The sequence below is a fragment of the Podarcis pityusensis genome (assembly GCF_964106645.2).
Source record: "Podarcis pityusensis genome assembly, chromosome: 14".
In the NCBI taxonomy this organism is placed as follows: domain Eukaryota; kingdom Metazoa; phylum Chordata; class Lepidosauria; order Squamata; family Lacertidae; genus Podarcis; species Podarcis pityusensis.
This window is the reverse complement of record NC_138039.1, coordinates 24592773-24615808: the sequence shown is the minus strand read 5'-3', so window position 1 is coordinate 24615808 and position 23036 is coordinate 24592773. Positions and strand designations below refer to the sequence as shown.

Below are 23036 nucleotides of genomic sequence, written 5' to 3'. Positions count from 1 at the left end.
GAAAAATGAGCATGCTGTTGAATGGTTTCTTTAAATGTAAAGGTTCATCACTGTTCCACCCGATGTGTATGTCTTTAAGGGGCCAGAGCAAGGGCCAGAGCAAAATAACGAGACCCAGCTTTACAGCTGTGAAACATAGCAGGTGCTGCTGAGTTGTATTGATTAAGCTGTGTTGGCAATTGGGTGTAGTATATAAGGAGCAGCACCTAGCTCTCCCATTACCCTGGGGGATGGGTTGGTGGTTGGGTCTGGTTTGTTGATGTATTTAGTGTAAATGGAGTTTTTGTTTTTGTAATTAAAACCTTGTTTAAGTTATTTTTGAGTCCCTTTTTAATGCATGGTCTCCCCAGCAAGCTCTCTGCAGCGTTACTATACTGCAAAAAGCCAACACATGCATGGAAGGGATGCTGTAATCACTGCAGAGCAACTGACAAGCAGATCCAAGGGAAATGTGCTCTTTTTTTTACACAGATGTAAATTTAGAAAAATGACAAGGAAGGGAACAGAGAAGGTTTTGATTTACGCCGATACCAGGAGCACTGGAGTGTGAGCACTGTGCGTGTGGTTAGAGAGAGTAGCCTGAGCAATTATATTTAAGGGTGGGGGTTCATAAACATAAAGGATTGTAGCCAACTGAATTTTACTCATATTAGACCCACTGATGGGTGTATGGGGTGTTAGGGGAGGGTGGGAAACACGTCATGCTCCTTCTGAGGTAGTTTGTCCACCTATGGTCTCCACCCTGCACTCAGCTCTCACCTGTGGTTCTTAGAAGCTGTCAGCATGTGACAGCAGCTGCAACCTGGAAAACAGCTTTTACTAGCCAGCTAAACCAGGTGAGGGTAGCTGATGGGTCTCAAACCCTCATTGAGTTAGGGACTTCCCTTGCATGCAAAGGCAGGCTCTGGAGGATTCAGCAGACGAGAGCAATAGTGGGTCCAATGGACAAGAAGAGGGTTTCTGCATGTGCTGTAGAGGGAAGTGATGGGTAGATCAACCTGGGAAGGTAGCCCACCTAGGAGAAGGAAAGCACTGGTCTTAAACCTCCGCTGCCTTGCAGGAGAAGAAAAGGCTAAGGAGTAAACCCTTCACAAATCCAGAGTGGAGCCCCTAAAGCAGTTGGGTGCCAAATGTATTGCTTTGTTTCTTTGGACCACATCAGTGAGGCTGAGAGGGAGGTCTTGTTATCTGAGCAGCACTGGCCCACCTGGCTGACCCTCTTAGTGGTCTGGTTGTGTCACCCAGTTTTACGTTTCTGAAGTGGTTGCAGTTCTCAAGATTCTCCCCATGAGTTCATTTTATTCATAGAAACATAGAATTGAAGAGCTGGGTGGTAATCAAAGGGCCATTTAGTTCAACCTCCTGCAATGCAGAAATCACAGCTAAGGAACATAGGAAAGGCCTTTTCTCTGTTTCACCATTGCCTATTCTGGATCATTGAGGCCAGTTAAGTGGGTGGTTAGCTTTAGAACCAGATGATTTGGAGTGCAGCTACCATCAGACCTTGCCAACATGAGCAGAGGATGCAGGGGCTGCTGTTGGCTATGCTGACTGGGGCTGATGGGAGTTGCAGTCCATGACATCTGGAGGGTACCAGGCTGGGGAAGTCTCCTTCTTGCCACATTGCTCTATTTGACCCACAATATGCAGAACTGCACCTCCTGTGTAGCAGAAATAAATAAATAAATAAATAAATAAATCAGAATTTATGCTGTCACCTCCTGAAACCGTACAATCTTGGTGCAAAGAGAAGCTGGATTCTGTGATTTTTAAACCAATGTGCAGACCACAGCCCAGGTTGCAGAACCTATCTGTTGCCTCTGATATTGGTGGAGAGGAGGGAGGAAACCAATTGGGGCATTGAAGCCTCACTCCCTGATCAGTGGACAGTCTGCTCAGACCCTCTACCTTCCCATTTGGATCTCAATGCTTCTGCTGGACCTTTGAGTTGCCCCCCACCGGGATTCCTCCTCCAAGAGGTTTTCTTCTGATAATCCAGTGTCCACTGGGTTCAAGGGCTGTAAAATGCTCTCATTGCAGCAGAACAAATGTGTTAGTCAGACTCTCCTCCTCATCCTCTGCGTCTCTGGCCAAACAATATGACTGCATCTCTCTGATCCACATTAACACCAGCACCTCTTCTCTGCCTCTCCTGCCTTTCCCACTCTCTGCCCAAGACTTTGCCTCTTTCTACAATGCAAAAATCAAAGCCATCCACTCAGCTCTTGCTTCCTCTTTCCCCTCCACTCTCCTAGTTGTCTATCACATTTTGACCTTTTCCTTTTTGGAAGGGCCATAGCACAGTGGTAGAATGTCTGACTTGCAAGCAGAAGGTCTCATGTTCGATTCCTGGTGTCCCCAGGTAGGGCCTGGAGAGACTCCTTCCTGGAATCCTGGAGAGCTGCTGTCTGTCAATGTAGACAATGCTGAGCTAGATGGACCAAAGTTCTGAATCAGTATAAGGCAGCATCCTATGCTCCTTTGTTTTTCTCTCCCTTGTCTCACTTGGTGAGTTGACTTCCTTGCTGCCTTTTCCTAACACCAGTTCCATCTTCCTTGATCCCACTTCCTCCTGCCTCTTGATAAGAATCTCCTCTGCATCACCCAAATCCAATGGCATAGTGTGTGTGTGTTGGGGGGGGGGTAGAGGGTGCAGAAATTGGGGGTGTATGTGCAAAATTGCTAAAGAAAAATAAAGTGTTTTCTGGGTGTGTGTTTTTTTAAAAAACTCAAGCACAGTTAAAAATTCATTAAATAAATAATAATAAAATATATGGTCATACTGTTGCCTCCCCAGATTCCCTGTCCTTGCTGGGAAGACCTTTCCCCCCACCACCACTGCTACCATCCAGCCCTGACAGGAACCATGGGTTAGGGGGTCCAATACTTGCCTTGCCCCGGGCACTGACAACCCACGCTATGCCACTGCCCAAACCTTCATCCTTGCCAGACTCATCAAGCGCTTCCTCAGTGGGATCCCTCAGGGATCCCTTCTCAGCCCTCTGCTCTCTTGTCTCTACATGTTGCCCTTGGGTAACTTCATCAACAACATGGGTGCAACCCTGGAATCTGAATCTATGCATTCAGCCTGGACCATGTGGTGCCAGTTGGTTTTGATATAGCCAAAGAAAGACTTGCAGGAGGTGGAGTCTGGAATGGAAGAAAAAGGTGGCTACTCTTGGCTGTGCCTGGGCAAGTGCCCACTTCATTTAGCACCGGGGTTGGCTAACCTGTGACCCTCCAGATAACAGTCTTGGCCTCCAAGTTCCCACCAGCCCCGATCAGCAGAACCAATGGTCAGGGATGATGTAGACTAGCAACAGCTAGAGAGTCACAGGTTAGCCATCCCTCCTTTTGGACCACCTGGGCTGCCTTGCATCTTATTTCCAAATCTATATGAGCTCTGGGATTGCTGCAGAATGTTGCCTCTTTCCTAGCCCGGAAAGCCCTTGTTGTTGTCAAAGTCGAGTGGGTTTTCTCCAGCATCTGCATTCCCTGAATTCCCATCCAGTGGCATGAGACAGAATACAAACTATGCGCTAGCATGCCCGGGGGAAACATTGGGTGGGGGAGGGAAGACATGCTCCTTTCCATATGTTCATTTGCTTCTGAGGGGCGCAGCATGAGCTCTCCCTGAAAGGAGGGCTGATTCTCAACCTCTCTCTCTTGATATAACGTTTTACTTTTATTTTATTTTATTTCAGGCTTAAAAGCTGCATTTTGTCACTCAACAGTTGTATTCCAATTCTACAATACTGATGACTTCCTGCTCACTCATCATCAATGTTTACAATCAAGCTTACAGACAATTGTGTTTTTAAATTCCCTCATGTCCAATTGCACCCTCTTTAACCAACTTCTTAGTGTACAGTGGTACCTCGGGTTACAGACGCTTCAGGTTACAGACTCCGCTAACCCGGAAATAGTACCTCAGGTTAAGAACTTTGCTTCAGAATGAGAACAGAAATTGCACGACTGCGGCGTGGTGGCAGCGGGAAGCCCCATTAGCTAAAGTGGTGCTTCAGGTTAAGAACGGTTTCAGGTTAAGAACGGACCTCTGGAATGAATTAAGTACATAACCCGAGGCACCACTGTATTCTGCTTTTCTCCCCTTAAACGTCAAACCCTGCAGTGGACTTCACGTAGGGAAGAGTCTTTTAAATGGGCTATAAAAGGTTTCTAGTCCTCACTGAAAGATTCTAAGAATCAATGCTTTCAGTTTTGCCACCATTATCACCAGCCAGTCTTCCTTTGAGGGTATTTTCTTATCTTTTCACTTCTGTGCATAAAGATTCCTTGCTGCTGTGGTTATATACATAAATACAATTGAATTGTTCTTTGGGATTTCACTGCTCAGTATCCCCATCAGGAAGGCTTCTGGCCTTTTGGGAAAGGTCAGCTTACTTTTTAAAAAAACAAAATTCATCATATATCATGTCCCAAAAGGCCTTGGTCTGAAGGTAGAGCTGATTCTCAAAGTTCTGACCAACCAGCAGCCAATGCTACAGCAGAGGGTCTTTTCAGCCTTGATTGTCTATATGTTTTGCCTAGGTGATCATGATGGCCCCCATTCTTTGGTTCTTCCCCAGGCCAGGAGCAGTCAACTTGATGAGCTGGACTCCTGGCATCAGAGGCAGAGGTTCTGGGTTCCAGTCCAGGCCACGGTACCACAGCTGGGGCTGCACCAGAGCTAAGGATGGGGGCAAGATTTAATCCACTTCGCGTTTACAGGAGAAACTATCAAATCCACATGTTCTGATACAATATGCAAACTGAAACACATTCACACTTCTCTGAATTTTGCAATGCAGTTCTCCAAGCAAATCATGTGTACAAAAATGCACATGTTTGTGAAAACAACATACCTATGTTTTGGAAAGCTGCTTTGCAAAAATGTGTATTGTTGTGAGTTTGGGAGGTGGGGGTGTTAGGCTGTAGGCCTGAGCCCCCCTTCTAATTCCTGGATCAAGCAGGGATTCCATTGCTGGAATAGCCAGGCCAGCCTAGTAATGTTCTGCTAAGTATGGGTCATTAAGGTAACAAAGGAAGTGGCTCTGTGGCAGAGGACAAATGAGTGTCCCCACTCCCTCACGTGGCTGGTAGTTAGAAGGACAAAAGCCAGAGCCAGAGTTGTGTGAGAGAGAAGGAGGCTGCAGGGAAAAGCATGAGAGTGAGAGCCATGCCTTATTTCCGCTGGAAGCCAAGACTGTGGCTATGGGAGAAGCAGAGCATTATTGGGGTGCTAACACTGTGAGCCCCTCCATCATAGGCTCAGGTTACAGTGGTACCTCAGGTTAAGTACTTAATTCATTCTGGAGGTCTGTACTTAACCTGAAACTGTTCTTAACCTGAAGCACCACTTTAGCTAATGGGGCCTCCTGCTGCTGCCGCTGCCACACAATTTCTGTTCTCATCCTGAAGCAAAGTTCTTAACCTGAAGCACTATTTCTGGGTTAGCGGAGTCTGTAACCTGAAGCGTATGTAACCTGAAGTGTATGTAACCTGAGGTACCACTGTATGTGTAAATAAACTATACATCCTAAAGACACTTCGGTCTCTGCTGGCGTTCATTCCAAGGAAACCAAACCCTGGGTAAATGCCTGGAACCCCTGCAATCTCTCACCTTTCTGATATTTGGGTGGCGTGCAACAGTGTATTAGGGAAGATTGCATTCAAACACGTATCTGTCAGGAGAAATGTGCACTAAAATGCTGGTGAATTTTCATGAGGGCTTTTTAAGACAAATTGAAAACAGATGTGGAAATGTGGAGAACTGAAACTGGAAAAACCAGAGACCGAAAGAAACCACGGGATCTGAAAATATGAAACTTTGCTCATCCCTCCAAGAATGCAGTCAAGTTACCTGACTTCCCCCATTTTCCTTCCCCACTTTTATTATTTTTTCCACTAGATTTCATCAGGATCGCTGGGTGATACAGAGCCTCATGCCCCCTTCCAAACCTCTACTCGAAAAAGCTTTATAATAATACACGATGTTAAAGGCACTTGTCTGTGAATTGAATGACTGGAGTATGCAGCTGGTGTGTGCAAATGGATGGAGGGGTGTGTGGGGTGTGTGTGTGTGTGAGAGAGAGAGGGTGTGATTTTTTGTGTGTGCATGTGTGCATAAAGAGAAAAGGTGCAGGTGATAGAAGCTGGCTAGTTAAAGCAGTCCTTGGAAACTCAGAGGGAACTCTTCCTACCATGATCTTTTAAAAAATGAAAAAGTGTGTGTGTGTGCGCATGTGTGTGCGTACATGGAAAAGTCTACATTGCAACAATGAATCATGCTCCTATCCTGGAATCTGTGGGATAATTACAACCTACACAAGGTAGTTTAGAAAAGCCAAAAACAATATAGAAGAAGAAAGAGCTGACGGAAGATGATGGGTAAGCTCCTTTGTTTGTTGCCCAAGGTCCTCAGCTTAGTTCCTCTCACTTAAAAGGAACTAGATTAGATAAATGCAAAGAGGATTAGACCGATTCATGGTTATTGATGGCTACCAGTCCTGAGGGTTATGCTCTGTCTCCACAGCTGGAAGCAGCTGTTACATGTCACCCCAATCTCTGAGCAGTGCGAGATTCCAGGGGTACCAGGCGTGCTTAGCAGAGTCTGTGTTTCGTTTTGGGCAATGAGGCAGAGCAGAGACTGTGGTGCCTTTTATGATATATGGTTTATTTACACATATATACAACCTGCATCTAGATGGAGAGAGTGCAGAGCATTCACATCCCAAGGGGGTCCTGTTCTTTCCATTGCTGCAGCCTTTGAGTCCAAGAGACTCCAAACATCGTGTCAGACTTTCTTTGCAGAATAAAACAAGACTTTCCTCTTTCTGCTCTGGCCCCCACTGCCAAGCTTGCAAAAATTGCACTTTTTTCTGTTCTGTGCTTGGCCCCAATAGAGCCCCTCTTACATGCAAGCAGCTGTTTCTTTTTTATTGTTAAAGAAACATGAAATGTATAATTTGGCCCTGAGAAGGTGGTGAGTCTTCTAGGAAAATCTCCAGTGAAGATTGTAGCATTTGGGCAAGGGGACCCTCTGGAGAACTGGCTTCCAATCTGCTCCACATTTATTGCTAGGACCTCCCCTAAACCCTAGAAATTAATAAAAGGTAGGATTTTAATTATTGGGGATGTGAAGGGAGAAATACAAGCTGCAGAGGAATTCCTGATCTAGCCTACGCAAAATGACCTGGCCAAGTTGGGGCCATTAAGAAACAACACAGGGCCATTGAGAGCCATTGGCAATGCAAGAGAACTGTCCTCCCCTCTTGCCCTGAGATGTGAACAGAGACTGGGGGTTTGGAAGGTAGCCAGGGTAACTGGATGTGGGGTGACAGGAAAAGAGAGGGTTTTTTAAAGCAAGATGTTCTGGCAAGAAGAAGGAAGACGAAAGAGTGGCATCCATCTTGGGCAGGATGGCTGAAGGTTGGCTGGGAGATTTGCTTTGGACTCCATGGCTACCCTGCTGTCGGGGACAACCCCCTCTTGAAATGACCATGCCTTAAGATCTGTACTCCCTTCACGCAGACCGAAAGTTTAAATAGGTGACTAAACCATGTTTCTTAAAGCTACAAAAGTCTCCGTTGTGTCTCCAAAGGAACACAGACCCCGGGTGAGTGCCTGGACCCCCATGGACTCTTGCTACTGCTTGACAGAGAGAGGGGGAGGCACCCAACTTGGGGAACAATATAATAATAGCCATGTTTGATTCCAAGATTTTGTTTTTATATAGTGATTTGAAGCAGAAATGCACAATCGAAGGGGGAAAAACCACCCAAGCCGGGCCACAGCAAATGCCATTTTGGGCACAGAAGCATCAACCAGAAGACCCATTGACTCAATCATTGCTCTCAAGTGCCATGTCTTGCTACTGCCTCACAAACAGCACCATCTCATAGCGAGTGCTCATAGCTCAGGCGTGCCTCGAGGACCTTGACAAATGCGAGGGAATATAATTGTGCACTCGGCAGCCCTGCCCCCCACCATCTCTGCCCTCCACTCCCCGCTCGCAGGACTGGAACAATATGCCACTTCCCATTCACCTCCGAGCTGTTCCCATTAAATAAGAATAAACTTGGCAACAGTTTCCCATCCCTGGAATCTAGGACAGTGGGTTACGCGAGATAGTTGCTCTTGAATGAGCAGGGAAGAGAAAGAAGCCTTTGCCAGAGATGGGAGTCTAAATTCCACATGAGAGGTTTTGACCAGAGATATGCCGGCGGCAAAGGGGGTGATGTTGAAAAGATGCCTTTGTGGCCAGGGCTCGCGATGACCTTGGAAAGGGTCGCAGGATCAGAAAAAAACAGCGCTTGGAATTTATTTCAAAATGAAGATTGTTCTGCCTAGAGAGCTCTGCTTTTTGTCCTGGAAGCCTGAAGGTGAGAAATGTAGAAGAGAACGATGTGGCTTTCTTCTCATTGACCTCATTGATCACAGAATCTCATTGACCAAAGAATCACAGAACTGTAGAGTTGGAAAGGACCCCAAGGGTCATCTAGTTCAACCCCCTTCAATGCAGGAATCATAGCTCAAGAATCCCTGGTAGATGGCCACTCAACTTCTGTTTTAAAACCTCCAGTGAAAGAGAGACCATATTATGAGGGTGCAGTGGTGGTGGTGGTGGTGGGAGAAATTCAGGCTGGTTCATGTTCTAATGACTCCCACTTTGGGAAAGTAGTGAGCCACTCTTCAAGAGGTGCACTGGATTCTGCAATACAGTCCTTCAACCTGAACATGTTTGCAAAATGCACGTATAAAGGGAAAGTGGTATATTAGCGAAAAGGACATTAAAAGGCAGGATACTCAGGGAAAGTGCTTGCAAAAATTGTGTCCGTTAGGCAAAATTGTATATACAAAATGCACAGTGATTTTTTTCCCTGAGGACTTAAAAAATATATGAACTGATGTGAAATGTGGCAGACTCAATTTCAGAATGAGCCCAGAGGACAATCATGAGGGCAGATGCTGCAGCCTCATTGCTAATCTCTTCTCTGCCTGCTTTTTTATTTTAGCCATCTCTGCCTGGCATGGTTAGCTTATGGGGTGACTGGCTGTGGGCAGCAGTGAGCACTGGTGCTCAGCAGAGAAGGACCGGGCTGGGCAGCTGCAGCTGCTGCTCTCTTCATTTCCTTGTGTGTGGGTGCTTGTGGGTGTGGGGATCAAAGAGACAGAGAGGTGAATTTTATCAGTTCCAGTTTCTCTCCATTTTTCATTTGTCCAATCTTAAACTCAGTTCTCCACATTTTCACTTCAGTTTGTTATTAAAAAGAAAAATATCTCAGTGAAGATTCATAAACATTTTATGCGAATTTTGCAAAGCCATTTCCCCCTAGTAAAATGCATTTCTGTGTGTCTTTTACTAATGCATGCATTTTCCTACATATTGCTTGAATGGCACTGAAAAATTTGGCAAAGTGTGAATTTTGAAGGGTGTTTTGTGTTTTGGTTCATGTATTGTTTCAAAAAGTGTGAACTGGGCATGTTTACCTTTAAATGCAAACCGACTTGAATTTTTCTCTCTGCTGCTAACCAGAGGTCAGTTTGACCTGCCTCTCCCCCAAACCTGGCACTAGCCCTGTGTGGGGTGCCTTTGCTGCGAGGGCTGTGTGTCTCCATCTTTGCCTATTGCAGAGGAATACTGGGTCAGTTTTAGATTATATTTTAATTTCTATGCTGTTTTCCCCACGAGAAAATAGCACTCAGAACAGTGTCCAAGCACACAAAAAATATCAATTCAAGAGGATTTGAGGATAGTTTTGCCCGTAAACAATATTGACACTAAATAATGCAAGGAAAACTCTCGAGTAACAAACAAACATGCTATAAACACAAAGAATATGAATGATGCTTAATGCACAAACACAACGAGAACTGAAATAGCTCAGTTGGCTAGAGCATGGTGCTGATAACGCCAGGGCTGCAGGTTCGATTGCTGTGTGGGACAGCTGTATATTCTTGCATTGCAGGGGGTTGGTCTAGAATAATGATCCTCAGGGTCCCTTCCAACTCTACAATTCTATGATTCTATGACAAATAGCAGATTGGTATTGCCTCACCCAACTGGAAATAAGGTCCAGTGCACAGTGCACTAGGTAACACCCTGATCATACATTTAATGCACATTCAGCATTCCTTCCTTCCAAAGAATAATGGGAGCTGTAGTTTGTTCAGGGTGTTGTGAACTGAAGCCCTGTGGGGGGGGGGTTAAAACAACAGTTCCCCCAGGATTGTTTGGGAGAAGCCATGTGCCTTAAACATGCATTAAATGTGCTTTCAGTGTATGGTGTGGATGTGACCCAAATGTCATGCAACCACAAATGTTCAGTTCTCATGAATTTTTTTTTTAATAAAAAGCACCTAGCAAGGAGAACAACCCCTCTGGAAAGACAAGCCCGTCACAGCAAAGCTCAGACGCAGCCTCCCCCAACCAGGTGCCTGCCAGAGGTTTTCAGACGACAACTGCCATCTGCACCAGCATGCAGTTCCTCCTGCTGCGTGGACTTTTACGGCATTTTTCTTTTTGTACATTGCAGAAGTTACCAATATTCCAACTCATCACTCAAACAATTTGAATGTTTCTGAACATTCCATGGCATCACGGCAGCTCAGCAGAGGAGGGTGGCTTAAAGGGCACAAGGAAACAACAGCTGACTTAGGCAGGAACAACCAGTTGCACCAGATGGGGGACACCTGGTTTGCCAGTAGTACATGCGAAAAGGATCTAGCAGAACTGCCTCAAAAGCAGTGGCGTAGCGTGGGGGGTGCCAGGGGTGCCGGCCGCACCGGGCGCAACTTCTGGGGGGGGCGCGAGTCCAGAGGGAAGGGGAACGCCCCTCGCTCAGCCCGCGCATCCCTCGCCCGCCGGCAGCTTCTCCTCCTCGCCTCGCTCAGCGCCGCCGCCGCGGATGCCGCCCAGACCCCCCCAGCGCCCAGGGCCATTTCCCGGGGAGCCTCCTCTGGCACATGCCCCGCGCAGGAGGAGGAGGGGGAGGCGGCTCCGGGATGCTCCCTCCCGCCCCGGGAGGCAGAACGCAACGCACAACACACACACACCCTGTCGCCCCCGCGGCAGAGCAAGGCAGCCAGACGCGGAGCAGGGAGAAAGGCTTGGGCTCACCTTGGGGCAGCCTCCGGAGAAGCGAGTCCCGAGGAGGAGGAGGAGGAGGAGGAGGAGGAGAAGCCGCCGCTGCCGCTGCCGCCGCCGCCGTGCGCCCCCAGCACCGGGAGAGAGGCCGCTGGCCGCCCGGCGGGCCGTGGTTCCTTCCTCCGTCGGGCGCCCAAGGGGAGGGGGCTTTGGCTGCCTCGGCCCGCGGGGGCTCCACAAATAATAAATTTAATAAATTCCTTTTTTTAAAATAAGATATTTATTAAAGTTTTCAATTTTATACAAAGAGAAAAATGCAAAAAATAGAAAAAATATATATTAAAAACACATAAAATTCACAACTTATTTTTCAATAACATATTTCCCTGACCTCCTCATACCTCCCCTTCTTGTTTTCTAGTTCAAATTATTTGTTCAGCAAATCCTTATCTCATAGCATTACCGCTAAATAACACCTTATTTTCTATCCAAGTTCTTGAAACTTAAACTTTTACTTTAAAAAACCATTTTTTCATAACCTTTTATACCATTACAGCTAGAAACCACTTAACGTAATTTCAATCCAACATCATTCAACATTCCTTAATATTGCAGTATTTCTGTAAATAGTCCTTAAATTTCTTCCAATCTTCTTCTGCCGACTCTTCTCCCTGGTTGCGGATTCTGCCAGTCATTTCTGCCAATCCCATGCAGTCAATCAACTTCATCTGCCATTCTTCCAGAGTGGGTAAATCTTGCGTCTTCCAATACTTTGCAATGAGTATTCTTGCTGCTGTTGTAGCATACATAAAAAAAGTTCTATCTTTTTTAACACCAACTGGCCAACCCAGTGGCGTAGCATGGGGGGTGCAGGGGGGGCCGGCCACACCGGGCGCAACATCTGGGGTTAGGGCAAATCCATGGGTTAGGGGGCGCAAATCCACAGGTTAGGGGGCGCAAATCCATGGGTTAGGGGGCGCAAATTACTTGCCTTGCCCCGGGTGCTGACAACCCACGCTACGCCACTGCTCAAAAGGTAATGGACTCTCCTTCATTGGACAGAGGTTGGATGGTCATCTGTCGGTGGTTCTTTAGCTTTGATTCCTGCATTGCAGGGGTTGGACTAGATGACTCTCGGGTACCCTCCCAGTTCTATGATACTATTGTTTCTGCACACTATTCAATATAAAGCCCTATATGGCTTGGGTCCCGGCTATCTGAAGGACCGTATAGGAGCATATTGGAGCCTGCCTGGGCTTTGAGCTCTTCTGGGGAGACCTCTCTCTTGGTCCCATGCACTTCACAGGCACGCTTGGTGAGTACACTGGACAGGGCCTTCTTAGTGGCCGCTCCCAGATTGTGGAATTCCCTTCCACAGGAGACCAGGCTGCCCTCTCTTTCCTTTCCTTTCCCTGCCATTCAGTGAGTCCTTTGGCCCCTAACTAGCTGTTCTGGCAGAATCTCCGCTGGTTGTTGTTTTTTTTTGTATGCGACCAACGGCCATCTGTCAGGGGTTCTTTAGCTGCGATTCCTGCATTGCAAAGGAGGGGGGGTGTTGTACTAGATGTCCCTTTGGATCCCTTCCAACCCTGCAATTCTAGGATTCTTTGGTGGTGGGGAGAGCATATGGAAACTTCAGCTTCTCGTTCTTGTATTTCAACACCCCTGGTCCTCTCTCCACCCCAATTCAAGGCAGCCACCAGGCCACTGCGTTTGCTATACACCCTCAGTGCAAATACAAGGCGATCTCTTACATCATTAACTTTCTAAAGGGGCTTCGATATATGTGAGGTGAGAGATGGAACAAGCAAAGTGGCATGCAGCTGGTGATGTCACAGCCGGCCCATTTGCATATGCATCTACGACCTTCCTGGAATTCTGATCCTCCAAGCTGGCTGAGGCTAATCCATAAGCAAAATTCCAAATTTCAGAATTTGGGCTTCAAGAGGATTTCTGCTCTGGGTGATGGGGAATTAGTTGCTGCTAATCACACCTGTAGACAATTTTTTAAAATTTTATTTTATTCTAAACAGTACAATGGTACCTTGGGTTAAGAACTTCATTTGTTCTGGAGGTCCGTTCTTAACCTGAAACTGTTCTTAACCTGAAGCACCACTTTAGCTAATGGGGCCTCCCACAGCCGCTGCATGATTTCTGTTCTTATCCTGAAGCAAAGTTCTTAACCCGAGGTACTATTTCTGGGTAGTGGAGTCTGTAACCTGAAGCGTATGTAACCCGAGGTACCACTGCAATGCAATTTTAGTATTACTTACAGCCTGAGCCTATGATCTTTTCACCTTGGGGGGTGGCGTGGCGTGGGGTGTCAGCCAGGCATCCAGGCTACTAGTGGAGAAGGCTGATGGCATGCATCAAAGGAGACAGTGTAGTATAGTGGTTAGTGTTTAGACTAGGATTCCACTCAGCCATAGAGCTCACTGGGTAGGAGGCAATCACTGCCTCTCAGCCTAACCTACCTTGCAGGGTTGTGGTGAGGATTAAATGAAGGGGGGGGGACCATGTATGCCACCTTGAGCTCCTTGGAGAAAAAGGTAGGATATAAAATGCAATAGAATAAATAGATAGCAAGGCAAACTGAGGCAGCATCCATTTCTATTCTGTACAGGTGAATGCCCTCCATCCCCCTTCCAGTTTGGACATGCAGCTGCTACAGGGTTGGTTTCCTTGTGAGGAGAGAGCAAAGCTTTGCTTCCAGCGCTAGTTCTACTCCAAGTAGACCCATTGAAGTGACATGGCTAAAGATGATCCCTTAATTTCAGGGGGTCCGCTTTGAGTGGGGCCTTGTAGGCATTTCCAGCTTTCTCAGGATAGCTGTCAATCTGAAAAAAACAAAAGCTAAGAGTGTTGGGTTGGGAGGACCTCAGACAAGGAGCCAGCTTAACAGTGCTAGGAAGTGACATCAGTTTCGTAGACACACACACATCTCTGCCAAAGCTAGCAGATCTACTTGGAGATATCTACCCCCGCTTCTTCAGCTTCTATTCAAATACATGTGGGGGTGTTCTCAGTAGCCACCAACTGTCACTGTTCACTGAAGAAACATCTAACTATCAGAAATGATTGAGCCAGCTTGTTTTGTGCTGCTCCAAAGGGCAGGACCCGAACCAATGGATTCAAATACCAAGAAAGGCGATTCTGAGTAAACCTTAGGAATCACTTTCTGACAGTAAGAGCTGTCCGATAGCGTAACAGACTCCCTCAGATGTTGGTGGACTCTCCTCCTTCTTTGAAGGTTTTTTTCCAACAGAGGTTGGGTGGCCATCTTTCAGGGATTCTTGAGCTGCGATTCCTGCATTGTAGGGGGTTGGACTAGATGACCCTGGGGGGTCCCTATTCCTTGCTTCTATGAAACACTTTTAGCATGCTCTAAGACAGCACACTGGCTGGGGCTGATGGGAGTTTGATTTGGTTATTAAAAAATATATCTAAGCAGTGTACAAAGAACTGAAGCAACAACAGACAACTTAAACAAAATATTACAAAGATAAAGGTAAAGGGACCCCTGACCATTAGGTCCAGTCATGGCCGACTGGGGTTGCGGCGCTCATCTCGCTTTATTGGCCGAGGGAGCCGGCGTACAGCTTCCGGGTCATGTGGCCAGCATGACTGAGCCGCTTCTGGTAAAACCAGAGCAGCGCACGGAAACGCCGTTTACCTTCCCGCTGGAACGGTACCTATTTATCCACTTGCACTGCATGCTTTCAAACTGCTAGGTTGGCAGGAGCTGAGACTGAGCAATGGGAGCTCACCCTGTCGCGGGGATTTGAACCGCCGACCTTCTGATCAGCAAGTCCTAGGCTCTGTGGTTTAACCCACAGCACCACCCGCGTCCCTCAATTACAAAGATACACAGTTACATATAAAGAATCTTACATTAATACGAAGTTATTAGTCAATATCATCTCCCTCGTGACACACCTTCCCTTTCAGACTCCAGGTTCTCAACCAGGGGCCAAACAAACCCTTAACTTGCCCACAAAATTCTCACAATGAGAAGAGATCCTGGAAACAGCAGGCATCACCCTAGTCTTTCACTCTAGACAGGTGGATGGCAGGTCCAAGGTGGATGGTGCTACTTCAGGCTGCCCACAGCTTTGTTGCATTCAGCTGCACTTTCCAAACCCAGTTCCAGGTATAGCAGGTTTGTCGAGTTGTGGTCCAAACCACCTGGAGGGCACCAGGTTGGGGAATGCTGTTCTAGAATCCCCAAGTGATCACCAGCGCTTAGCAGCACTCCCTCAAGTCACACAAAGGCCAAATTCACACTATGCATTTAATGTATGATTCTATGAGTACCATACATCTTTAAACAGCCATGGCTTCCCCCACAGTATAATGGGATCTGCTATTTATTTATTTAAATAGCCCTGTTTAGGGAAGTTTTTAATGTTTTAATGTATTTTTAATCTTTTGTTGAAGCCGCCCAGAGTGGCTGGAGAAACCCAGCCAGATGTGTGGGGTATAAATGATAAATTATTATTATTATTATTATTATTATTATTAATTTATTAAGGGTGCTGAAAATTGTTAGACGATTCCCCTCATCCCCCTCATAGAGTTACAATTCCCAAAATTCTTTGTGAAGAGGGATTGATTGTTAAACCACTCTGGGAACTGCAGCTTTGGGAGGGGAATGGGGGGAGGTCTCCTAACAACTCTAAGCAAACTACAGTTCCCAGAGTCCTTTGGGGGAAGCATGGCTGTTTAAAGTGGTATCATGGGGCTTGAAATGTATTAGGTGAATGTGGAGAAAATGTGGTCATAAGAACATAAGAAAACCCTGGTGGATCAGGCCAATGACCCATCTAGTCCAGCATCCTGTTCCCACAGTGGCCAAGCAGATACCTCAAAGGGAAGCCCACAAGCAGGACGCAGGCACAAGGGATCACTCCCCACTAGTGATCCCCAGTGACTGGTACTCAGAAGCATTGCTGCCTCCAACTGTGGAGGCAGAGCATACCCATCATGGCTAGTAGCCTCAACAGCCCTCTCCTCCACATCTAACATCTGCTTCAAGAATTCTGCACTTGCAAATGCAATCTCAAAATGGAAGAGTATTGAAATTCTCTCTATACATGAATGGATCCAAAAGCAGAGAGAATATGCCAAATTAGATGGTCTATCAGAAAAAATGAAGAATAAACCAAAACAGGAATTTGTTTCAAAATGGGAGGTTTTCAAAGAATATTTGAAATAAGTCGTTTAAACTCTGTTGCAGCATTTGAGGAATTTCAGTAATTGTTGCAAGTTAGACATAAGAGTTAAGATATATTAAGAAAAAGTTAAATTATGACAAAAAGTGTGTATTGGCAATTAGTAATATGAAATTGAAGTAAGGAATAGACGGGAGGTTGGGTCTATAGTGTTAAGACCAACATGTTTTATTGTTTGTAAGGGGAAATGTTGTGTTTATTGCTATTCTTGTGTGTAATTCTGTATCTGTGTTTTCCTTTTTTTGTTGTATCAATAATAATAAAAAAGCAAATCCAATCTCAAAACACTTGTTTGCATAAAAAGAAAAGAAAAAAGGCGCTGAGATAGAATTTGAACTCTGGGCACCTTGTACTCTCGGACTCTTTGCCACCGCTCTGCATTGGCTTGCTTTATTTGGAAGAAAGCCCCCCTCTTTTATTCTGATGGAGCTTGATTCTTAAACATTTCCCATGGCTCCAGCTTGCCTGTGGCTGCCACGCCAGAGCTAACGACTGGCATTCTGTAGTTGCAGTCCTACATGCTCCTGAGAGCAAAGTAAGAAGTGCAAAAATAGCTGTAGAGACACGACTGACAGACACTCCCACAGTGTACCTGGCAACCCACCAATCATGAGATTACGCACCAGCGCTGCCCCCACATTAACCATGCATGGAACACTCCAGCCGAAATGTGCAAGTCCGGCAGAAAGAGAAAGTGAAGGCTAAGGATGGGCAGCAGGTGAGAGCCCTGAAGTTGCTTATCAACAATTATCAATCGGGCAGGCACCATGAGCAGGCGCAGACCTCCGTTGTTCCTATGATGGTGGAATTGATTTAAATAATTTCTATTTAAATGATAGCACTTATTCCTCAACTTGCAGTTATACATCTAGATGAGCACATGCAAATTTTATGCAAATAGGTGCCCTCCTTTTTCAGCGACACATTTCCTCTCTTTGAGCAATGTGTAAGGATAGCAAGGATGCAGGGAATCAAAGGGAGTGGACCTGAGTACCAGCCTTGAACGAGTTTCACTTATTGCATTTATATCCCACCTTTCTTTCCTACAAGGAGCTCAAGGTGGCAGACATGGTTCTCCCCCACACCTCATTTAATCCCCCATAACGACCCTGTGAGGTAGGTTGGGGTTGAGAGGCAGTGACTGGTCCCAGGTCGCCCGCTGAGCTTCATAGCTGAGTAGGGGCTTGAACCCTGGTCTCCCAGCTCCTAGTAGAAACACTATCACCACTGCATCACTAGTTCCCTTTCAGTGTCTTGCACACAATGATTTTGGGTGAAAAATAACGAGAGCGGAACTAGAATGCAGTGCTCCTCATTGAATGAGAAGGTATTTTCCATTGGGCTCCCAGGTTGTGGAATGACCACCCCTCTGAAGTGCAACTTGGTCCCTGCATGCTTTTTGATGATGGGTTGAGTGAGTGCCTTTCTTCCTCCTGCGTTGCTGTGCCCTGCTGTGCTGCTAACGTTGGCTGCTCTGTACTTGTTTTTGGGGGTCTGTGTGTGTTGTATTTTGATTGAAAATTGTGCTTGCTGGAATTGTGACATTTTCCTATCCCACCCCAGGACCATTTGGCGAGAGGTGGACTATAACTACAAATAAACAACAAATATATGCTAAATAATGGAGCACCACACAGCCGCACAACAGAAAGATTTGCAATTAGTCTAGCCCATGATGTAGGAACAAAACAGGAAGTTGCCTTATTCTGTGTCAGCCACCTACAGCAATATTGTTCACACTGACTGGCAGAGGCTTTCCATGGTTTCAGCCTTTCCCAGCCCTACTGAGAGATTCCAGGGATTGATCCTTGGGGCATCTGCATGCAAAGCAAGATGTTCTGCTGCTGAGCTGTGGCCCTCCTCCTGTTCTCCTCAGCTCCACATGAATCATCTAGCCACACAGCTCAGTACAGAAGGACCTCAGCTGGAACAACACATCTTCAGCCCACAAAAGGTGTTCAGTTTGCTCCTGCAAGAGAATGCAGTGCGACACAGGCAATCTGGGTGAGTGATGCAATGGCCAGTGGCCTCCCCCTGTCAAGTGCCAATCCTGGGATGCCCAATACTTTAGATGCACCTCCCTTGTATTTCAGGATAACTTCAGGTTATTGCCAGCATTTGCAGGGCATCCTCTCCAGAAGCCCTTCTAGAGAGGGTGACTGATACAGCTCTGCCGGCTGGCTTATCACACTGGCAACAACCACATGAGGAGAATGGAAGACTTAGAGTCTGTCCTATTTTTTATTAAAACACACACAAATGCTTTTAAGAAGAGCCTGCTAGATCAGGCTAATGGCCCATCTAGTCCAGCATCTGTTCTCACAGTGGCCAACCAGATGCCTCAAAGGGAACCCCCAAGCAGTTCCCCAAAACAAGAGCACTCTTCCTTCCTTAGGATTCCAGCAACTTGTATTCAGAATGTAGCCCTATCGGCCATTGTTTTTGACAATACTCCAGCAGCAAGACCCACAGCCAGCATGCAGACCTCCAGTTCTGCTGTGATGGCACACCTCCTGCTCCTCCTCTTGTGTCCCATAGGGAAGACCAGGGAGGTGACTAAGAAGGGGGACAGTGCTGGAGGCACCAGATCATGCACTTAAGAACAAAGGCAACACTAAAATCATCAAGTCTTTTATTGAACAACATCCATGGCAGAGTGAGCTCTGGCAGTGTCATAGAGTACAGCTGCTCTGGTTGCAACCCTGTCTCTCATGCATTCCAGAAAGGGACAGGACTCATGCGAGAGCAGGGAAAGTAATGACCCCACAGAGGAGCATCTGGCATCTCACGAGTCACCTGCTGCTGGTCTAGGCCTCTCTTGTGTCCTCTATGGCACTGGGGAGTGGAGAACACTTTTTCCTCCGTGAGTGCAAAGGGCTGCCTGGTTGCCTGTGGAGAGACATGGGGATAGTTAGTGGTAGTAATGAGCAATGAGAAGAGGCTGCAGCAGACAACTCCTGGGAAAGTGGCAGAGGAGGGGGGTCCTGCCCCCAAGTGCTTCTAGTCAACAGAGGTTGGATGGTCATCTGCCAGGTTCCATCCATTTAGCCTCGGTTCCTGCATTACAGGGGGTTGGACTAGATGACCCTTGGAAGTCCCTCTACAGTTCTATGATTTCTTTTTGTTGGCAGCTGGCCTGGGGTCTGCATCCAAAGAGATGCTTCTTGAGGGAGATGCTGTCACCAGTGAAACAGCCCTCACCCAGAAGCACCAAGGAGCGGCCCTGGAGCTTGGCGTTCATGTCCGCTGGCTCTGATCCTGCTAGGAAAAACAGGACCCAGCAGATGGTTCACCTACAATGGTACCAGGCTCCCCTTTGTTTGTGCCAGTGCATAGTGAAAGAACTGATCTAGATTTGGGGCCCGGCAGTCAACAGATCCCCTGTTTTTGTGCATGGGACATACTTGTGGGAGAGGCTGCTGCACCTTACTGAGCCAGGGTGTGGGGTTGTTTAAGTCAGAATGCCTTGGTCTGCATTGCATGGGAGGGCTGGGGAAGACATGCGGAGGTCAGGGGGGAGGAGGAGAGATGGGAGGAATGCAAAAGGCTCTGCTTTTTACCTGTGGTGGTCCTCTTGTCCTTGGAGTTGCCGATTCTTGAGAGTATTTATATTTGAAGTCTGGAATCGTAGCACCTGTAAAAGGTCTGAGAACACAACTGTTATCTATCTACCCTTTCTCCCCCATCCTTATTGGGGGAAAGTTCCTTTGGCTCCTGGGTATTTTTGTTTCTTGTGCAAAGTTTTAATAATAATAGTAATAATAATAATAATAATAATAATAATAATAATAATAATAATTTATACCCTGCCCATCTGGCTGGGTTTTCCCAGCCACTCTGGGCAGCTTCCAACAAAGTATTAAAACACAGTGGTCTGTTAAACATTAAAAGCTTCCCTAAACAGGGCTGCCTATCATCAAATGCCCCATCACTAAAGTACCCACTTACTTAATCCTAGTTTTCCAGACATGGGGCAGAAGAGCATCTCTCCAAACCATGTTCTGGTCAACTGTTTCCTCACCAGGGTTGATGAACACTTCTGTATAGTGACTGGCTGCAGAACGGGACTTTTCTGCATTGTGGCTTTGCGGTTAGAAAGGTTTGAATGTCCTGATGCAACAGAATCCAGGGCTCCCATGCCTTTAATAGTTGTGTAAAAGAAGCAATTAAAGGGTCAGCAGCCCTGTTCTCTCATGTGCCTGGCCAGTCTAGTTTCAGGCAGGGGACAGCCATTCAAGTAGGGTTCTTCCTTCATTGACTTTGAGGGATACTCTTTACTTATGCCACCCCTTTTACAGGCACATTATGCAATCACAAGCTCTGCCCCTCTCATCTCCTTAAGAACATAAGAAGAGCCTGCTGGATCAGGCTCTAGTCCAACATCCTGTTCTCACAGTGGCCAACCAGATACATTTCTGTGAAGCCTGTAAGCAGGACAGAAGCACAAGAGCACTCTCTGCACCCGCAATCCCCAGTAACTGGTATTCAGAAGCATTTCTGCCTCCAACTGTGGAGGCAGAACATAGCCAAAATGGATAGTAGGCTTCAATAGCCCTTTCTTCTCCATGAATTTGTCCAGTCCTCCCCCACCAGTCTTGACATCATATGAGTGGGGGAGAGGGTCATCATCCACAAGCAGTGGAGGACTTTGGGCTTGCAAATTTCAGTAGCGCCCTGTGCAACACCAATTCTCTTCCCCCTCCCAGCATTTCGCCTTCCATTCTAAGTCAGTGCCAAGAGTGTGACAACCAATGGCACTCCCTTAAATCTTCCTCTAGCACAATTGGGTCTCATAGATTGATACGGTGTTCAGCTTGACTCTTACAGAGAGGCTTAGCAGTGATCCAATCCCTGCCCATTAGGCAAAACTTGGAGTATATACCTCTAGCTATCATTTAAATTTTATAGGGAAAGAAAGAAAAAGGAAGAGAAAGAAAGAAAGAAAGAGAGAGAGAGAGAGAGAGAGAGAGAGAGAGAGAGAGAGAGGATTTAAAACAAGAAGACTCTAAACATTTGAGAAAATGAAATGTTGCCGTGTATGCCCACCTCCCAAGAGTCAGCCTGGAACAGGAGCCCTGTGGTGCCCTCCTCTTTTTGGGTGGTGGGCCCGTTTTGTTCCCAAACTCTTTGGCACTCATTAGAGGAAGCGAGGGTGATGGAGTGTCATCAGAAATGTTCCAGGAGTTGTCAGCCTGCCTGAAAAGGCCAGAGCAATCTGGCAGTCTGCTGTGTCTTCCGCTTCTCCTCCATCTTTCAAAATGCTGTAGAGAAATCTCAGATCGTGTGTCTTCAAGCAGACGCCGAACTGGCAGCCTGTTATTGACCCATTGCTGAGTTCTGTCAATATACATGAGCAAAGGGATAAGGCGCTAGTTATCGGGCAGGAGCTGTTCTTTAGCCCAGTGGGAGGCCGCCTTAATCAAAGGAGTGAGCCTGGATTCCCGCTGGCACCTTCCATGCCCCCCCAAAGCCTGGATCCGTGTCAAGTTCTGGTTCATTATAGCCCAAACAGTGGATAATATTGGGCCTCTGCGAGGGCTTTTCCTGGGGTGCCTGAGGCTGGTTAAGTGCTTCGCTGGTGGCAGGTGATCCTTCCTGCTGCTTTCAAGATTTGGTTTTACTGTACAACATTTTGAGCGTGTGATTAGAACGCTATTGTGCAAATCAATCAAAAATAAAAGCGATAATAATTTCATGGCGGAAGCCCAAACAAAAGGGTTTTCCCCCTGGAAATTTAACTTGGGGCTGGGGAGATGCCAGAGGAAAATTGAGCGATGGAAGGGCTGGTATATATGGCAAGGACCTCTGACAACCACATTCCTATAGACCCACATCACTCCAACCAGAGAACTGAATGTGCACCAGTGGTATCCTTCAGGGACGGAGATCCCTCTTCAGGCCAAGGGCCGCATTGCCTTCTGAGCAACTTTCTGATGGCCAGATGCCTGTGGTAGGTGGAGCCAGAAGGGGAAGGGGGCAGAACAATGAATGAGCATTTTGCCTTTGTACAATGGGCTAGTTTCGACACACACTGACCTACCACACGCTATCTTCCATCCAGACAAGGAAGAGGTGCTATTAGAGTTCAAGGACACATCAGAGCCAGGCCAAGCCACTCGTGGCCAGCGAAGGCTGTGCCTTGGGGAGAGTTCTGATGGCCAGATAGAGAGGCGTGGGGGGCTGCATTTACACCTCGAGTCTTGAGGTTCCCAGCCTCTGTGGGTGGCCACAAAACGCCTGCATATGCAGAATTCTCCATTCACTTCAGTGGATGATGTGTGGCAGGCTCCATGTGCAGGGCTGTAGCCAGAAATACTGCAGCTATGATGGTGCTATGATGGAAATGTCACCATTCTTGTTTATTATATATTGCAGAATGACATAAAAACAGTTAAAAAATAAAATTGAATGTGAAACTGCACATGCTCAGAGTATTTCTTTTATAAATATTGGGGTTGACAAACTCTTCTCTCTAATGTATCAGGAATTTAAAGGCAATCGATCTGTTAGTGTGGCCACAACTACACTTTGGAACTCCCTGCCTATTGATATGAGGCAGGCACTCTTTCTGGAGCCTGCTAAAAGCATTTTTGTTTAGACAAGCCTACCCAGATGCTTAGAAAGCTGGTGCGAGTTTTAATTTGTTTTTTAAACTTTTCATAATTTTAATTATTTTTGCTAATTTTTTCTTATTGATAATTTTATTGTTTTATCTT

General features: G+C 46.6%; 1 protein-coding gene and 1 long non-coding RNA gene across 3 annotated transcripts in view; both read right to left on the bottom strand.

Annotated features, from left to right (window-relative positions):
- The window catches only part of CACNG3 (calcium voltage-gated channel auxiliary subunit gamma 3), a 69354-nt gene that overhangs the window by 36233 nt on the left and 10085 nt on the right, over positions 1–23036 (bottom strand). The window lies entirely within an intron of this gene.
- Positions 18956–22593, bottom strand: LOC308463405. Its single transcript, XR_013979574.1, has 3 exons — positions 21367–22593; positions 19881–19965; positions 18956–19209 (listed from the first exon to the last, which is right to left on the bottom strand). It is a non-coding gene; the product is annotated as an uncharacterized lncRNA (long non-coding RNA).